Source organism: Desmodus rotundus, chromosome 7, assembly GCF_022682495.2.
Source record: "Desmodus rotundus isolate HL8 chromosome 7, HLdesRot8A.1, whole genome shotgun sequence".
In the NCBI taxonomy this organism is placed as follows: domain Eukaryota; kingdom Metazoa; phylum Chordata; class Mammalia; order Chiroptera; family Phyllostomidae; genus Desmodus; species Desmodus rotundus.
In genome coordinates this window covers 92,184,235-92,202,036 of record NC_071393.1, presented here as the reverse complement: position 1 = coordinate 92,202,036, position 17,802 = coordinate 92,184,235, and the positions used below count along the sequence as shown (strand labels likewise).

The window sequence follows — 17,802 nt, the reverse complement described above, 5'->3', positions numbered from 1 at the left end:
ACTGGAAAGAGGCCAAAAGGCAAACGTGCAATTAACCGGCCTGACACCTCCAGGCTCTGCTCTTGAAAGGGCTCTCCAGCCACACCCCCCTCACTGCAAAGCGACAATTTTGTTAATAAAAGGGATCACGGGGAATGTGGTCCTTCAGGGCTTTGCATGCAAAATTGCTTCTGGAAAAAGACAGTAACAGTTTACCCTCTCCAGGTAGAATAGGTGGTAGAGCTGGGCCCATTTGAAATACCAGCATTTCAAGTTTCTCTACATCCACATTCCACTCAACAAGGCACTTTAAATTCTGTCCCATGTATTCAGCCTCTTGCTCCTAACTTATACCTGTCTCATTAAAAGTTGTATGCTCTGACCCTCTTCTCTCCCTTGCTTACCCTGGTCTTAACTGGCAGAGGGCAAGAACATTTTCAACAGGGAGTTCTTGCTTAACCCCTCAACTTGTAAATGCCATTCCCATAAGAGGCTTTCCTAACACTGGTTTCCAAAGTGTAGCAGCCGGGGTCAACGGCCAGGTTCCTGTTCTGCTCCTCTCTAGTGAATGCTCTGGGAAGAAAGATCCAAAGCTTTCTCAGCTATATGTGGATCACAAAAAAAGAAGAAAAAACCCCAGCAGCTCAGCAGTCGCTTGTCATTCCCACCACGTGCCACAGTGTATCATGTACATCTCTCTACTCCTGGTCCTAAGAGGGTAATTGTATAAAAAAATGAATTACTGGAAATAATAGATGAACAGCATCCTGTCCCCCAGAAATTGTTTTCTGTCTGAGAGACTGAGAAGAAATCACATAATATAACTACAAGTACAGTGAAAGAAATTCAGACTCAAAAGCCCGGTCGCCAGCCCGTGGCAGGTCTTCCAATGCCACCCCTTTAATATTCCCTTCTCAGTATTATCCACAAACACCTTAAGGGTGCACAGAGGAAGGAGAGCTAAGCCAGGGTGGGGTGACTGGGGAAGGGTGGCGTCTGAGCCAGGCTGGAAGGAGGAGCTGACTGGTTGGAAGGGCCTCACTTCACTGGCTGTCTTCGAGTGAGTCTGCTTAGAATCCACTCACCAGTATTGAATAAGCATGGGAGGAGGGGTACAGGGCAGTGTCCCTTCAGGTAATTGTCCTTTTTCATCTTCATTTTAAAAGAAGACAGTTATCCTTGTCTTATAAGGCTGGGAAGGAGGGGACAAAAGCCTAGGATATGCAAGAAACATGGATAGAGCTTTCATTTCTCAGCTGGAAGAGGATGAAGCGGGAGCAGTCAGAAGTTACTGATAATTTTATCACATCTGTGGAAACATGACTCTTAAAAGGAAGAATCACCCAGAAAATATCCCATGGGGCCTGAACCTCTGCCATATAATGATTTTTTCCTTCTTAAATAAAGGTTCACAAAATATAGCCTTTTTTCCCCTAAGTAAGGTCCCACAGTCCTGTCTCAGTCAGATACCTGCTCTCAGAATTAACATGTACCAATCCCCTGCTTGAATAGACATCTCCCTAATCTACTTCTGGAGAGGCATGTGCTTCTGTTTAAAACCCCCAGGACTCCACCAGCTGAGGCCCAGCCATAAGTGGAGGCTGTAATTAAATTTCACAAAGAACCCGTAACCTCAGCCCTGGGGCAGGTCAGCAAAGGGAAGGCTGCAGGACCAGGCTGGCACTTCATGCACCCATCCAAACTCCAAGGGAACATGTCGGCTCGGGGGTCCTGGGACCGTGCAGAGAACTAAAGATGCTAAATGCATTGGGGACTACAGTGCATGTGAAACCTACTGGCCAGACTCCTGTTTCTCAGCCTCCTACCACGTTTCCTCTTAAGCACAAAGGAACCGCAGAGCCACCCTGTCAGAGGAGAGCTGCATCCCTGATTTAGACAGATCTAAAAACAACCTCTTCACCAGTATCCTCCCTTCTCTTAGACAAGGAGGGTCAGGGTTATGTACTTACATTAGGCTTAGCCTGCCCTGTGTTGGACCAGCATATTATGTGAGACAGCATAAGAGTGAAGGGCCATGGCCGTGTAGATTTGGGGGACCTTTTTGTAAGGCAAGCTTAGAACAGATTCACTGCTTAGAGTAACTTGCTCAGGCCTTCCTATACCCAAAAATAGTGAGGGAGGGAGGGAGAGACAGTAAATTAGTGAAGGATAATTATGAGCCAGGCATGGTGCCCGGTGCTTGGCCTGCATTATCTGCTTATTGCCCTTCTCACAAAATCCCACCAGGTGGGTACCTTACCAGCATTTTACAGGTAAGGCACCTAAAGCTCAGAAGCCTTATACCTGGTCTGTACTCACAGGACCATTAGATGGTACAGGCAGGATGTGAACCTAGGTCCACATGACCACTGTCTGAAAGTATGGCTCTGCTGTCTCTGATACAATTTAAGATTCTCAGAAAGTTCACTTTCATCTGAGAATCTATTCACCAAGTTACCAGCTCAGCAGCTGGCCAACAGCTGTCCAGGGACCAGATTTCCCAGATCATGATTTATGCCCATTATTGACTCTCCAGCGAGAAACTACAATCATGTTACTCGGCATCCCAGAGAAGGCAGCAGGGAACATGAATCAAATTCAAGTAGTTATTTCCAGATTTCCAGTCCTTTCCAATCCACAACACCTAACAGGAAGGCCACACCAATACTGCAGGTCTCCAGGGCAACACGGTGGGCAGGGACCAGGACCTGGTCCAGGGCTACCGCACATTTTCCAAACCACCACCTTGAACCCTCCCCCAAGGGCCATCAGAGACCTAAGAATCTGCAAAGTTCTCTGGGACTACAAGAATTCCACCATTACAGAGTCAATTATTTAGAACGGATTCTGTAAAGGGAAACTTTTGCATAATTTCATTCATGAATTTTGTAATTTGGGAAAATTTCAAAGCTATAGGAGAAAATGTTTTGAAAAAATAAGGGAACTTATACAGAAGAATTTACCATTTTTTTTAATTTAGAAAATCTTTTATTTCCTATAAAAATAGGAGTACACCACATGTGATTTTTAAAAAAACCCTCAACTTTGTGAGGTATAATTTATATACAATAATGCACACTCACTTTAAGCATACATCTTTATTAGTTCTGAGAAATTTTACACCATTATAACCACCACCACGATAAAGACATGAAACTTTTTCATCATCCAAAACAGAGGCTATCACCAGATGACAGGACTATAAGGGTAATATTTATTTTCTTTTATGGATCTGAATTTTCTACAGTACTGTGTTTTTAGGACTATAAGATGCACCGGACCATAAGACTTCCTGCAGCTGCGACCCTGCTCCCGCCTCCTGTGACCCCATTCCGCCCCCACCCAAGCCAGGAAGACACACCTCCATTTTCCTCCCAAATGGGGGGGGGGGGGCTGCGTCTTATAGTCTGAAAAATACAGTACCTGTAAAAGCGTATATTATTTATGTAACAAATGAAAGTTCTGAGTTGTAGTGAGTAACTTAGTTTGCTCATAAAATGAGTATGTGTTTGGGCATTAGTAATTGGTTGAACTATACACCTAACACACCAGAATTTGTGAAGGGAAAACAAATTCCCCATCAGCAAGCAACTCTTTCAGAGTCTGGTAATTTGCTTACTTTCCCTGGGAGAAACAAAACTTGACCTATCTTAAAGACCGCTCCCAAACAAGAAAAAGAACACAGGAAACACCCCTTTCTAGCAGAAAGCAGAAGTAATGTAAGATCCCCCACTGTCATGAAGTGACCCCCACCCCCAGCACCCAAGCACCACAGAGGATCCCACTGTAATAAAACCTCCAGGCACCACAGAAATAGAGCTGAGGGTGGTAATGACCCCAGAGCAATCAGACAGGTAGCTAGAAGTTGGATAGTCCATGTGCTACAAGGCCACTGTTCTCACTGTGTTGTCTTGGATCCTGCATTTGTCTATGTGGCACCCATTCATAACAGCCAATTGTATTAACTCTTATTTCCTTATTTTTTGTATTCTTGACACTCTGGCATTTGGGGGCCTTCCAGATCCCAACCCTGGGAGAGACTGCACCTCCGAGAACAAGCCAATTCTTAGAGACCACCAAAAGCTCAACCAGGAGCATGCCTTTCATATACAAGCCAACCAGTGCAGAGTCTATACCCCCAAAGTACCTCCCTGTCTAACTCTCATACACCAAGCCCCCGTGTCCCCTGCTCGAAGTCATCCCAGAATAAGGTACCAGGCACCTTGGGACCACACCTACAGTCCAAAGCCACAGGAATTATTCAAACAAGCCAATGCTAAAATGTTCACTCTGCCCCACTTCGCCTCCTTGGAAACCCCAGTAAAGGCTCTGGCCACGGCTTTCTCCTTGTTCCTGTCTCCTGCTTCCTGACCACCCTGATGCTTCCTATGTGGTGTGACTCCTACTCTCAAAAAAAGTAATAAAAGAAATTATCTTTTAGTGGCATTGGCCTCTCTGCACCACCATTCAGTCATACACCTCTAAATTAAGACCTGAGCCCAGAACAGCCACCAATCCTGAGCACCCAGAAAAGGTTTCCAGGCAGAAACCAAGCAGCCACAGCTAGGTCCATATGCTTGAAGTCATAGGAGGAAGCAATCCCTCTGAGGCCAGCATCTATCAGCTTGGTTATTGGGTACACCCCGGGGACGTCCAGTCCTGCCTGAAGCCAACTATCTGAACAGCACAGGAGCAGGAGCTCCTGGGGCACATGGAGAGATGGCCACGTGAGGGAGAACCCACCAGACAGAGAGGCACAGCCCAGGCACCCTCACAGTCTGGAGGGCAGCCACTGTTTCCGCCCAGAACTTTGAGTCACAAGGAAAAGGTAAAATTATGATGCTTATCTGCTGCTTCTTAAAGTGGGAAAGCACATAATGTACTGCAGACTTTTTCAAGAAAAACTGAATATAGTTTCGCCTGTAATTGGGGAAAACTTTAATTACTTAGAAAACTCACTCATTCTGAATTCCTCCTTCCCAGAAGACACCAACGTAAATGAGGCACCACTGTATTTTTATCATATTTCTTTTAGTTTATTCTAGTTCTTCTCAAAACCTTACTCTTTGCATTTCTAGGACATCTCAGCCATATTCTATCAACCTCAGCCCCCCTCCCCACACCTCTTCAACACCTGCTCTCTACCATGACCACCACCAGGCCACATTTACCTCACATTTCTGTACCAGGCACAAAGGACTCAATGTTTAAAAAAAAAAAAAAAAAAGTGATGCATATTGCTGAAACCCCTTCCTTGAGCAAAAATTCCACAGGTAAAAAAAGCTAGTGATATATATCAATGTCTTTAAGAATTAGAGACCATACACAACCCTGAAAAGCCTTTGCTGAGACCACAGGATAAGGAACTAAATTATTAACAACCTTTTAGGGAAGATGGAGCATCTCCAAATCTAGTTTTCCTAAAGCTGCCTATACTTTTTATTTATGCCAATTCAGGCACAAATACAACCGCTGGAAATATGTGCCCAGGCCTATTTATTTTTCCAACCAGCTGTCTTTGGGGGGCCTGCTGTCGCTGCCGATTCTTCTGAGGACACAAACATGTTCCAAGTCAGGCAGAGGCAAACCCCACAAATGGGATCAGGCATTTCAACTGCCCAGAACAAAGGGAAAAAACTGAGAAACAAATGAACTCATAAATCAATTTAATAGTAACAGTCAAAAGAAAGGCCATGCCTTAGAGGTTGGGCTGAGTTGAGACTCCTTCATGTGTCTCCCACCTTCTATGAGTATACTAGGACTGTACAAGATGCACTGTTGTTCATAATGAGTACTTAATTTTTGTGATCATGTACATTATTTCATTTTTAGAGAGTGCTGTTTCCCCCGTCACCCCTAAAGGGGACTGCATGTAGTCATCTGGTTTGCTTCTGAAATGACAAGTGGGGACAGCAGCTCTAAGGGTAAGGTCGAATGTCCAACACAACAGTTCATGAACTGGAAGAAGTTTGAGAAGTATGAATCCAGAATAATGCTGGCCACAATTACACTGAAAACTTCTGGAGCTCTAAGCCACACATCCTTCCCACACAGCAGCCTCCTGAGTTCCGAGAGTGACATCTACAGAGAAACCCACGGCTGGTGCAGGAGCAGCATCCGGGGTCTTACACACTTGGCATACAGACCTCACAGAAGCTGACCAAATTAGCCCAACAAGTCAACAGCAGGAGAGAAGAGATCCACAAAAGAGAAATGCAGTGTCAGCAGCCTGGAACACCTTCTTTAGCATTTACAGAACTGTCCCATGTGTGTGAGGAGACTGCTCCATGTCCTAATCCACCTCGTCCTCTCCTAGGCAATTCCGATGCAACCAGGACAGCCAGAGGCGGTCAAAGGACACACACTGTTCACGTGGCAGCTTTGCTTCTACCTCCAGGATGGCGCTTACTACCCTGGCCACAAGGGCAGCGGTAACCTTCTGTTCCAACCCCAGGGCATGTCTTCGTCTCAGTGAGCTCTCCGGGGGCTCCGAGGACCTGTCTCCAAGAGCACACCTTGCAGGGTGCAAGGGTGCCCACTTTAGGAAACTCCCATGTACAAGAGGCACTTGCAAACTAGACATAACTTTAAAGGAGGAGGTCTCCTTAAATGCCCAACTTTAAAAGCACTCCGCTCCTCTAGAAGAGACAGATTATACAAGGCCACCACCACACCAACCAAAGGTTCAAAGCTAACACTACCAACATTGGCACGAAAGGACGCCACGTGCCTCCTGACGGACAGAAAAAGACAATCCTTTTTATGATATTCCTGACAAAAATACATCTAATTATGAGGAATTACCAAACAAACCCAAAATGCTACAAAATTACTGGCTTATACTGTTCAAAAATGTCAATGTCAAAGACTTAAAAAAGGTGAGGAACTGTTCCTAAGGAAGGGAGACTGGGAAGATGAGACACCTGAACACAGCCGGTGCCATCTCAGACTGAGTCCGAAGTCGGGGGGAGAAAAGGACATTACCGTGTAAGTGGCAAACTTTGGATATGAACGGTGTATTTAATAATAGTACATCAGTGTTCTGTGTCCTGTTTTTACTAACTGACCTGTTGTTATGGGAAGAATGCTCTTGTTCCTTGGAAAGACGTGCTGGGGTACTTAGGGGTAAAGGGGCACGGTGTGTGTAACTTTCCAACAGTTCGGAAAAGATGGTACACAATATGGCGAATGATAAAGCAAAGATGGCAAAACAGACAATTGAGGAATTTAGGTTAGACTGTACAGAAGTTCTTCGTATTCTCTTGCAACGTTCCTGTAAGTTTGAAATTATTTCAAAAGAAAGTTTGTTTTTCTTATAGCCATTTTCAGGAACCTTAATGACTTGAGTGTCTCTAAGGCTCAGAACACGGCTCTACTAACGCCATTTTTCTCTACATTTCTGCAGAAACACATTCAGGTAAGCAACCTCATTGGCTAGCTTAAGTATTTTAAAACAACACAAATTCAGATTCTATTTGCAAAGCATTTCCATGGTAACGCCTATTGAATAAGGCAAGGCCCCCTCCCCATATTGAATTCATTTGTCACCACCTACCCACTCACAGATCCAGGTGACTGCTCCTCTTTGTACTCCAAGCCAACTGGACACCTGCCCCAGGCTGTGCAAAGGACTCCCCTGGAAGTTTAGGCAAAGGAGCTGGCCTAGTTTTGATCCACAGGGGAATGCTCGTACTGTACAGAAATGTCCCAGCGCAGCTTCTCAGAGAAAGAGTACACAAGCGAGCAGGCACTGCTGAGTCCCTGATGTGTTCTCTTAGGTACACAGCAAGCGCTCAGTAAAGGCCAGCTGCACTGACAACCCCACAGACTCCAGTGACTTTATTTAAGCCGGCTCACCCGTGTCTCTGCTCCTCACCCCAAGGAGCCTTGACAAGAGCAGACGTCTGTCAACACAATGGGAGGACAGTCACCATAAGCTATTACACAGCCAGGTAGAGTTTGGAGTGCAGACACCCGCTTTACCTTTTCCCATAGGAAGGGATGGCTCCTTCTGTTCTCCTCATGCTCACAGCCTCTTCTCCAGGGACAAACTGGCTGGGGAACAGGGTACAGCCTATGAGGAGCCCATTCCACTTCTGCTGGGCATCACACAGTGCGGCCAGCAGCAGGAAGGGGAGGACCTGGGGGCCCTGACCAGTCAGACCTGGTTCCTTGGAGCTACTTCTGCCTCTCACCTCCCTGCAGTCCTGCAACACAGTCACATCTGTCTGACGCTATGACAGACAGAATGTCCCCCAAAGGTGACTATGTCCTAATCTCCAGAAACTGAGTATGCAGAATGGACTTTGCAGGTGTGATTGAGGGCCTTGAGATGGGAGATTGTCCTGGATCATCCATATGGGTCTAACGGAACCGAAATGTCCTTAAAAGCAGAGAACCTTTCCCAGCCACCATCAGAGGAAGATAGGACGAAGCTGGATTTGAGGGTGGAGGACAGGGATTTGAAGAGGCAGGTGACCTCAAGAAGCAGGGAGAAGACAAAGAATTGGATTCTCCCCTGGGGCCCCACAAGAAACCCAGCCCTGCCCACACCTGGATTCTGACCCAGGGAGACTCGGCATATTTCTAATCTAGAAAATTATAAGGCGACAGATCTGTGGTATTTTAAGTGCCTACGTTCGTGGCCATTGGCGACAGCAGCAGTAGAAACTAACACAGACTTTCTGTCACCTGGAAATGCGCGGGTTTTCATCCTTTCTGAGAAGCGGGGCTAGTGGAGCCTAGAGTCTACCTCTTGGCCATCCACCCCCAGAAAACCCGGGGACACCCTTGAAAACACCTTGGCCTTTGACCAAGTGATCTGTAAAGGTCATTTACAAAACAGATGACTTTCATGTCAGACTGAACTTATTTTGTATCATCTGCCCTTATTCTGTACAACATTTGCCACCAGAGCTCTAATCTTTCCTTTTTTAGTAATAAAAATAAAGTCTGTCCCAAGTTACTCAGTAATTAACGGACCCCAGTGTCCCAGAGCACTAGTGTCCAAATCTCATCCATTTCATCAGTAAACTCTCCCCAGCAACCACGCCCACCCCAGAGGGCTTTTGTGATCCAGCAGTGAAATCACCAGGGCCACCTTCCAGATTTCTGAGTCATCCTCACCATAGCAGGTCCAAGCAGCAGCAGCAGCTGCACTGTGAACTCCAGGCAGCCCAAACCCTACCCTGGAAATCCAGCTGCTGCATAAGGGTCACGCCCTCCCTTCCCACCTCATTACTTTCCCTAACGTCTCCTGGGAGCCATGCAGCTGGCCGAAAGGCCCGCTGCCAAATGTAGTCCATGGGTGTGGGGATGCGCTCCAGCTACATCGCAGGAGCCACTTAACTGATCGCCTCTGCTCTCAGAGGGCGTTTGAGGGTATTTTTTTCATCATTCAAATATTTCCATTGAACAAAACATCTGGGGGAGACAGCTACTGTCCTAACTACTATGTGGTCTCGCTAAGAAGGCCCATGCCAAGCCTCGTGGCTGTTGTCAAGATGGTTTGTTTTAGAGTAGAGCCTATTTGGAGCTTCCACTTCTTCATTCTACCAACAGCTGAAGAGTGTGTACCTGCTGCCTCTCACTGAGCAGTTCCAGGGTAAGGTGGTCAAGGCAACTCAAGGCTGACCCAGAGGAAAGAGCTGTAATTGCTTTTGACAATTTTTGTTGCATCTACTCAACACCGAAGCCCACCAGGTAGGCTGTCGAGGAGACCTTCCCAGAGAAAGGCTACATGACTTTTAAAGGGACGAACGGAGTTGAACTGATGACTTGCACTAGGAATGGTTCTGGCCCCAAACAGCGGTCTGTTCTAAGCAATCGGGTGCAGAAATCTGTCAGACAGGGTGCCAGCTTCTACACAGGGGAAGCCTGTTCCAAGGTGGACAGGGCAGCAAAGCTCACACTGCAGGGAATTTTATCAGCCTGTTATCATCCTGTCATCATCTTCTCTTGTTAAATACGAGATCTGCCACAGATGCCTGCTGAACGACAGACAGGGACCATGACTCTGCCTTCAAGAAAAGGGCTTCTGGCAAATGCCACAGTAATTTGGGGAGCCCAGGGGACCCCAGTCACGGACTGTGCAGCGTGGCTGCAGCAAGTGTGCCAAGGAGCTTGCCTCTGAGCAAGAATGGTGGGAGGAGAACTAGAAAGAGCCCAAGGTTGCCATGGGCAGCAAGGAGCAGCCTCCAGCCTGACCCGTATCTTCTCTCTCACATGCGCTTGAACACAAGTGATTGCTTCTGAGCATCTATTAACAAGGCAGCACCACTGGGCATAAACAAGAACAGAAGGGAAGCAGAGACAAGGAGCCCTCGGAGAGAACAGGCCGAGTCCATTGAAGCTCTGTGATAAGTCCTAACGGCTGAACCAAGAGACTAGAAAGGTTATCCTGGCAACCCCTGCTGGTCAGAAACTTTGTTTGAAGCCCTATGAACCCCAGACCCGGCATGGCTGTATTTTTTTTAGAAGACTTTATATATTCATTTAGCTTTCGATATAACAAATTTTAAAGATTAACAACATCCAGTGCTAGTGAGGGTCTCCACACAGTTGTTTGGAATATAAATGATATCATCACCTAAAAGGTGGATTTTTAAAGGGGCATGTCTTTTCACCTTGAAATTTTACAGAAATTCATACGTGGTCTACAAATAAGAATTATGAAACTGCTCATTGCAATATTACAAGAAGGAGAAGGAAAAGGGGGAAGGGGAAGAAGAAAGGGAAGAGGAAGGAGAAGAGAGGGGAGAAAAGGAGTGAGGTGGGGGAGGGGGAAAAGACCAGCTAGCAACAAGAAAATGAACCTTACATAATGTAACTTTTCATGCTAAAAAAATGTAACAACACAAAGAAATAACCTGCAGCCTTTCAATATGGGCTAGATTTGTATTAGCTTGGAACCCATGTCTGTGATATTGGTTTTTTAAAATACTTTACACAGAACATTGTGACACTATATTATTTTTGTTGGGGGGAAAAAAAAAGCACACGCTTTCTCACACACAAAGGGTCAGGAGGGCTTTATTTTTAGAGTCCTGATACAACCTTGGAAACATTTTTCCTTTTTGGCAAAAGCAAATGGGGTTAATACAGTTTATTGTTCTTAAGCCAGGTTAAGAGCCCTGTCTCTGAGAAGGGACAATAAAACCTGGCTAATTCCCAGCCAATCATTCCTTCAATTAGAAATCACGCGTTTTAGGCTTTGCTTTTTTAATACAGAGAAACATGCCTCTGCAAGTCCCAAATGAGAGACAGAATTGTGATTGGAGGTCACCGTGGACCCAACTGCAGACGAGTAATGAAATGGATCAGAATCCCAGTTTGCTGGAATAGGGGCACCTACAGGTGCTCAGGGCGGGCTGCGAGCAGAATCCTCCGGGACCCCCATCCCATTGTCCTGTGAGCAATGCTGGTTCCAGGGCTGAGACATCCTGAATGACAGAGGTTGACAGGGTTCTGCCCTGAGGCACAGGCCGCAAGCATGGCGAGACAGTAAGTATCTGTATACTGTTCAGGGGGAAGGGGCCTGTGCCTCTGTCCCTGGAATGCTCAAGTGTGTCTCATCGTGATAAAAAAGTAAAAAGGTACAGTCTGGTACAAGGAGAGGAGACAGTCAGTCCCCAAGTGCGGCTTGTAACCTGGGGGCCCTGGAAGACTGGGAGCCTGGCAGACACGGCCACTGAAGAACATTACCAGGGAAACTGCTTTTTCCCCTTTTTTAAATCCTTTCTCTTCCTTTTTTTTTTTTTTTTTTAAATATTAACAGGTTTTAAACTACATTTATAACTTTGTAAAGTGAAAAGACATTTTAAAGAAATCCATACAGAACCTGTTATAGGAAAAAAATGTACTTTTTTTAAGATACAGACCACCTTCCGTTCGCTCTCTCCCATCACTGCAGATCACAGAAGACTCCAGAGAGGAGGGCTTTTGAAGTCTGCAGACTGCTAGGAAACATGTACCATGAGTTTCTGTGTGGACACTTATCAGCAGAGACCAGTCTGACCGGTGCTGCCCCCCCTGTGCTTCTGCAGAGATCCACCAGCAGTGCCTGGAAGTCGCTGCTCTCCAAACAGGCGGACTTTAGGGCAGCAAGTGGAAGAAGGGAAATGACACCGTTGGGTTCATTTAACAAACGGCTGGGCTCAAGGCTGAGTGCTGGGCCCTGGGAGACTGGATGGATGAAGTAAAAACCTTCCCCTCAATGGGTTCACTTCTACAGAGAGATTGGCTTCAGATGTGGGAAAAGAGCTCAGCTGGAGGGAATTCAGCCAGACACAGGTGGAATGAAGAATCAGTGGCCAAAATGAGTACACAGTGCTCTAAAAGCATCATATCTAAAACAACTCCAAGTCAAAGTCATCTCCCTCCTTCACTGTTGAGGAAACAGGTCCAGAACATAGAAGCTACTAGTCACTGGTGCCTGTATGAGAAACTGAGACTCTCATCAGCACATGCAGGCCTAAGTTATACACCACAGAGCTGGGATGTGCCTCCAGTGCCCACTAGCTTTGGAGCCTGGGCTCTGGACAAAAAAGCAAGTATAACCCTGTAAGCCTGAATAGGCAAGAAGGGGTTGCTTTTAAGACCCAGTTCCATCCCGGTGTGGGTGGAACACTCCCGAGGGGAGGTACAGGCATGGATTTAGTAACACAGAGCTTGCATGCAAGTGTAATAGCATGGTTCCTGTCACTGCCCAAAATGTAAGATCAGACTGCATACCTTGCCAGGGAAGCCTGGCTGCGTGGCTTCAACTTAATTCAGCATTTGGTGCGGACTGGCTCAGAATATACAGGAAGCCAAGATCAAGGGGCCTAACTGAAAACCTAAAATCCATAAAGCATGAGAATAGCACATCTGATACAAAATAGACACAATAACCCTGAGCACAGAGAGGCTGTTTGGAGACTGTCTTTGATACAGAAATCCCACAGAGTGGCTAGAAAATGGTTTACAGAACACCCTGAGTCCTGCCGGCCCCTCAGCTTCTGCCGCCCAGCCGTGAGCCTTCGAGGACTAACCGTAGCCCCGGCTCCGAGGCTCACCAGCAGCAGCCACAGTCCCCACAGAGAACTGTCCCCTGGGGGGCTGGCTGAGGCCAGCAGAGGGGGGTTGAGAAACTGGCCTCCAAAAATCAACAAACACATGCTTGTCTCTTCCCTGTTCATCTTTGCCCACATTGAGCAAGATCTTCCCTGAATTCAAGGGGCTAACATGCTATAGAAACAACCCTTTAGAGCTGACATGCAGGGGTGTAACTGGGGAGGGGGAGAGACAGAAGAAAATAACAGAAATAATCAGCGACTCGGGGTCCGACAGACTGGCTAAACCCCTTACCCTCACCCTACTTGTTGTGTGACCCCAGGTGAATTACCTCACCTCTGATCTCGGTCTAGTCCATTGTAAAACAGTGACGACCTGCCTCATGGGCTGTGGGGGGTGTTGAAGCACAAGACCGTGTGACAGGCACTTTGCCCAGTGCCTAGTGCATCTTAACTACTCCATAAACAGCTGTTAAAACTGTTAACTGCACAAGTGGAGGATCCAGTTGGCTTCTTGTGAAAGCTAAACACAACCTTTGCAAGGTCTGACTGCAGCAGCGCAATGGTGCCAAGCCCACAACCACACGGGGGTGTCTCGAGAGAACAACCCCAGGGCAGTGCACTGCCTGGACTCAAGACTCCACTGGCAAAGTTGCCCTGAACTTCTCGCTCGGTCTACTCTGAGGTTTCTGTGGTCAGTTCCCAGCATGGTCTCTCTTCTCCATACCCCACGTAAGTGCTACATTAGCCCAGCTGACACAGCCTACGCTTAAGAACCAGGAAAAAAAAAAAAAAAACACCTTTAGTCTTTTCAGAAATACTAACATGGAGTAGCCACACCGTGGAGACCCCCACAGGATCTCATCTCATAAATCTAAAAAGCACATTATTTAAGGTAGGGTTTCGCTGGCAGAGTCACAACCTACAATAACGATAATGAGGTACAAACTCACAGACACAGGTGAGAGTAACAGGCTCCCATACTCTCCAGCCAGGCTCACATTCCTGACCACTCAGCCTCCACACTGAAGCCAGACAAACTCCCCGTGGGTCTCTGGGTGGCTTTACAGATACAGACTGCAGGCAGTTCACCAAGAGTCACACTCAAGGCCAAGTCTCATATGCATCAAGAAGCTTAGACCTTCCTTCTCCAAGTGTGATCTACAACCCGGACGCATGGGCAGCACCTGGGGCTGGTTAGAAATGCAGAATCTCAGGCCCCACCCAGACTACTCAATCAGGAACTGCATTTTAATAATACCCCCAGATGACACTGCTTTAGAGTATTCACAACAAAGTTTACCCACATGGAGTTGTGGTAGTTTATTTAGGTTTCTACTTGATCTTTTTCTTTCTTCATGGAAGTTCCAAGACAGCATCAATTGCCTACCTTAGCCACTGGCAGGTAGTGCTCAGAAACTCATTGGTTGAATGAATGAATGAATGAATGAATGAATGAATGTATGAATGAGTGGTCTACCAGTGACTGAACACACCCATCCTGTTGTAAGTGCAAAGAAAGATGCAAGCAAGGGTCTGAGAGAGAGAACACCTGGGGTTGGCGGGAAGACATCTTTAAACAAGGTCATCAGATAAGGCCTCTCTAAAAGGGGTTGGCATGAGGGGTTGCATTAGGATAAGACTTGATGAATGCTGGAGAAGAGGATTTATCAGGCAGAGGAATAGCACCTGCATTTGCCACCCTAAAGAGACTTTTCCTGTGTGCCAGTAAAGATAGAGAACTATGTTTGCCTCTGGTAGCAGAACGAAGACACTCTACAGAGGCAGATTCAGAAAGACCCATGACCATTATGACTGCTGGGGACAGAAAGGCTGTGTCTCAAGTCACAGCTGCCTCACCAAGGCTCTTGGAGCTCGGTATGAGGAAGGCTGCCTGTAGAGACAGGCAGTCCATCAGCTGCCCTGGGTGGACTTTGTGGCTGCTGGCCACAACCCCTCCAGCCCTCAGATTCCACTGGTCTGCAGTTGCTCGCAAAGTAGACCCATGGAGATTACTCACTGCTGCTGACAAGTCAGTCCAGGAGCGGTGGGGAGCCAAGCATCCACGGGTCCAGGCACCCAGTCCAGATGTTACCCGGCAGCAGCACACTGGCAAAGAAGAGAAATCACAGGTATCAGTGCAGGTGGCCACGTCAGCAAGTGAGCAACATTGTCCTGACACTGAGTGACGCTGACGCGGTTCAGCTTACAAAGAGCGTGAGAAAAAAATGGTAGTGTCGGGTAAACGGTCTTGGAGCACTGGGCAGTGGCACGGCTGGCAGCCCGCTGCCTGTAGTCTCAGGAGAGGCACCATCCTGCTACCAGCAGCTCTGGGCGGCCTCTCTCTCTGCGAATCCCACAACGCAGAGTCCAGACACACGGCTGCAAAGAGCCCTTGGAGATCATTGGCCCCAACCCCGCTCTTTACAGATGTGAAAAACCAAGACTCAGAAAGAAAACAGGCCTTGTCCAAAATCAGCAGCGAGTAATGGCAAGTTCAGGAATGGAATCACAGGACCAAGTCTATAAAAAGCTTAAATTTACCTGTAAATTATCTTCCTTAACAAAACTCAGTTTCCAAATAAATGCTATTCTCATTCTGCCTGGCTCTTAACTGAGGAGAAGAGACAAGGAAGCCTGCAGCTCCACATCTTAACCATTCCCCTAATTCTTTCTCCTTAATCCCCAAAGACATGCAACAGCCCAACTGAAACTCCTGGTTTTCTTCAAAAACAAAATTTTTCAAAAGCAAAAAACAAAACCCCAGAACTGTTCACACTTGAGTACAAGAAGAAAATCTAATAAATTTTGAGAAGAACCTGAAGACCTAAAACTTGTGAATTTTTTAGGTATAAAGAATAGCACAGAACTAAAAAGAAAGCTCCTTTTCCATACTTGAGGATTACGATCCCTGGAGACCAGAGCCCTCCCAGAAGTAGTACACGTCAAAGAGGCGTGGGCTGGGAGTTGTCCAAGGTCACTGTGTTAAAATGAAATAAATGACCAAAATGCCAATTCTCTAGGAAGTGTCTTCTGATTATAGTTTTTTAAACTAATCCCCATTTAAGTATATATTTAAATCATAATTATCTAAATAGCTGTGCCTCTTCCTCTGGGATTCCAGTTCCAGCTGACTCTGACAAGTCCAAGCCACCTTGGGCACATCACACCTAACTTAGAGACCCCTCCGTCCACTCACCTGCAAAAAGAGCGTGGGTGGGATAAAACTCAGGTGTCTTTCAGCTACAGAATTGCAAACTTCCCTTACAAAGCTGCAAGTACCTCACATTAAGACAGCTTATGCAAAGCATAATTGCCCGCCTACTTTGCAGAAGTGAATGTCAGTCATTATAAATTTAAATTGCCATATCTCTTAAGAAATAACTATGAGGTTGGTGTAACAATAGTTGTATTTTGTTTCTAGGGAGTTAGCTTCAGCAATGACAAATCTGTCTCCACCCTCACTAAATGGGCATTTGGATCTGTTTCCCCAAAGATCCATTATTATTTATAAAGCAAAAGGGTTTCTTTTGCATACAGTGGAATTTTGTAAAGTGGAATTCAGGCAATGAGGTCATTTGTTTTGAAAATACAACCATTCCAATTTTTTCTTCCAGTTTAGCATTCTAGATACTCTGGGTTAAGAGAAGGAGATGGAGGTTTCCGAGAACACGCAAAGCCTGTTAGGCCACCCACTGCACAATCAAGGATTCCACCCTGGACAACCCATGTATGTATCATTTACTGCTCACTTCCCTTTCAACAGTCCAGCACACTCAAATGTACAAAGCCAACCTAGATTCATACTCAAGCAGACCCAACACACATCAAGAAATCTTCAACAACCCAAGGATTCATTTAAAAACAAACACAGCCCACCACAATGGGCACGTTATTCCTTATCCTAATGGAGAAGGAGGGTCCACAAACTCCTCTGGAAATATGATGGACTTTTACCACAAAGAATGAAATGCCTTCAATTTCAAAGGGTTTGTGAGCCCCCTGAAATTTCTCTCTGTGCCTCTGGTTAAGGACCCCTGCTTAATTAAAATGTTACAAGGAATCCCCTTTCATAACATACTCTCTCTCTCCCTCTCTCTCTCTCTCTCTCTCTCTCTCTGAACTTTCTACAACCCCTCTGCAAATGGGGTTGTGTACAGCAACCCCGTTTACAAAGAGATACCCAAGGGCGGGGACCAGTGAGGAAGTGGGCTTTCTGCGCACTGTATGGAAAAGTATGGCTGCTCCTAGCAGTGCTCACAACTGTTTGGGAGCCCTCGGCTGCTTCTGGGATCCTTTGTGTAACAGTTTCAACAGGGACCTTCCCAAAGCTATGATTGTGCTTGATACTCAACTTTCGAAACTTAAAAAATACATATTCTTTAGGAACGCATACACAGGTAATAAGAATAAGAAAAGCAAGGACTGGTTAAATAAAAAGCTGAGACACTTGTCACCTCTGAGAGGAAGAGGGAACTTCTAAGGCAGGGGTCCCCAACCCCCAGGCCACAGACCTGTACTGGTCAGAGGCCCGTTAGGGACCAGGCCGTACAGCAGGAGGTGAGTGGCAGGCAAGCCAGTGAGGCTTGCTCCCATCACCACCTGAGCTCCGCCTCCTGTCTCCCCACCGTCCAAGGAGAAATTGTCTTCCAGGAACCAGTCCCTAATGCCAGAAAGGTTGGGGACCGTTGTTCTAAGGTATTCATAGTGTTGATTTCTTAATCTGGTTGTTGGCTTCAAAAATGCTCTTTTTAAGCTCTTCAAATTATGC

The 17,802-nt window shown here is 46.4% G+C and overlaps 1 protein-coding gene and 1 non-coding gene across 4 annotated transcripts in view; both read right to left on the bottom strand.

Moving 5' to 3' along the window:
- Positions 1-17,802, bottom strand: part of TLN2 (talin 2) — a 412,505-nt gene that overhangs the window by 329,817 nt on the left and 64,886 nt on the right. For all 3 annotated transcript variants that reach the window (XM_053928612.2, XM_024567594.4, XM_045201599.2), the window contains exon 2: positions 15,052-15,140. The gene's annotated coding sequence lies outside the window, so the exon portion shown is untranslated. The remainder of the gene's footprint in view (positions 1-15,051; positions 15,141-17,802) is intronic.
- Positions 7,291-7,420, bottom strand: LOC112312109 (small nucleolar RNA SNORA33). The gene has a single exon (XR_002975554.2). It is a non-coding gene; the product is annotated as a small nucleolar RNA SNORA33 (small nucleolar RNA).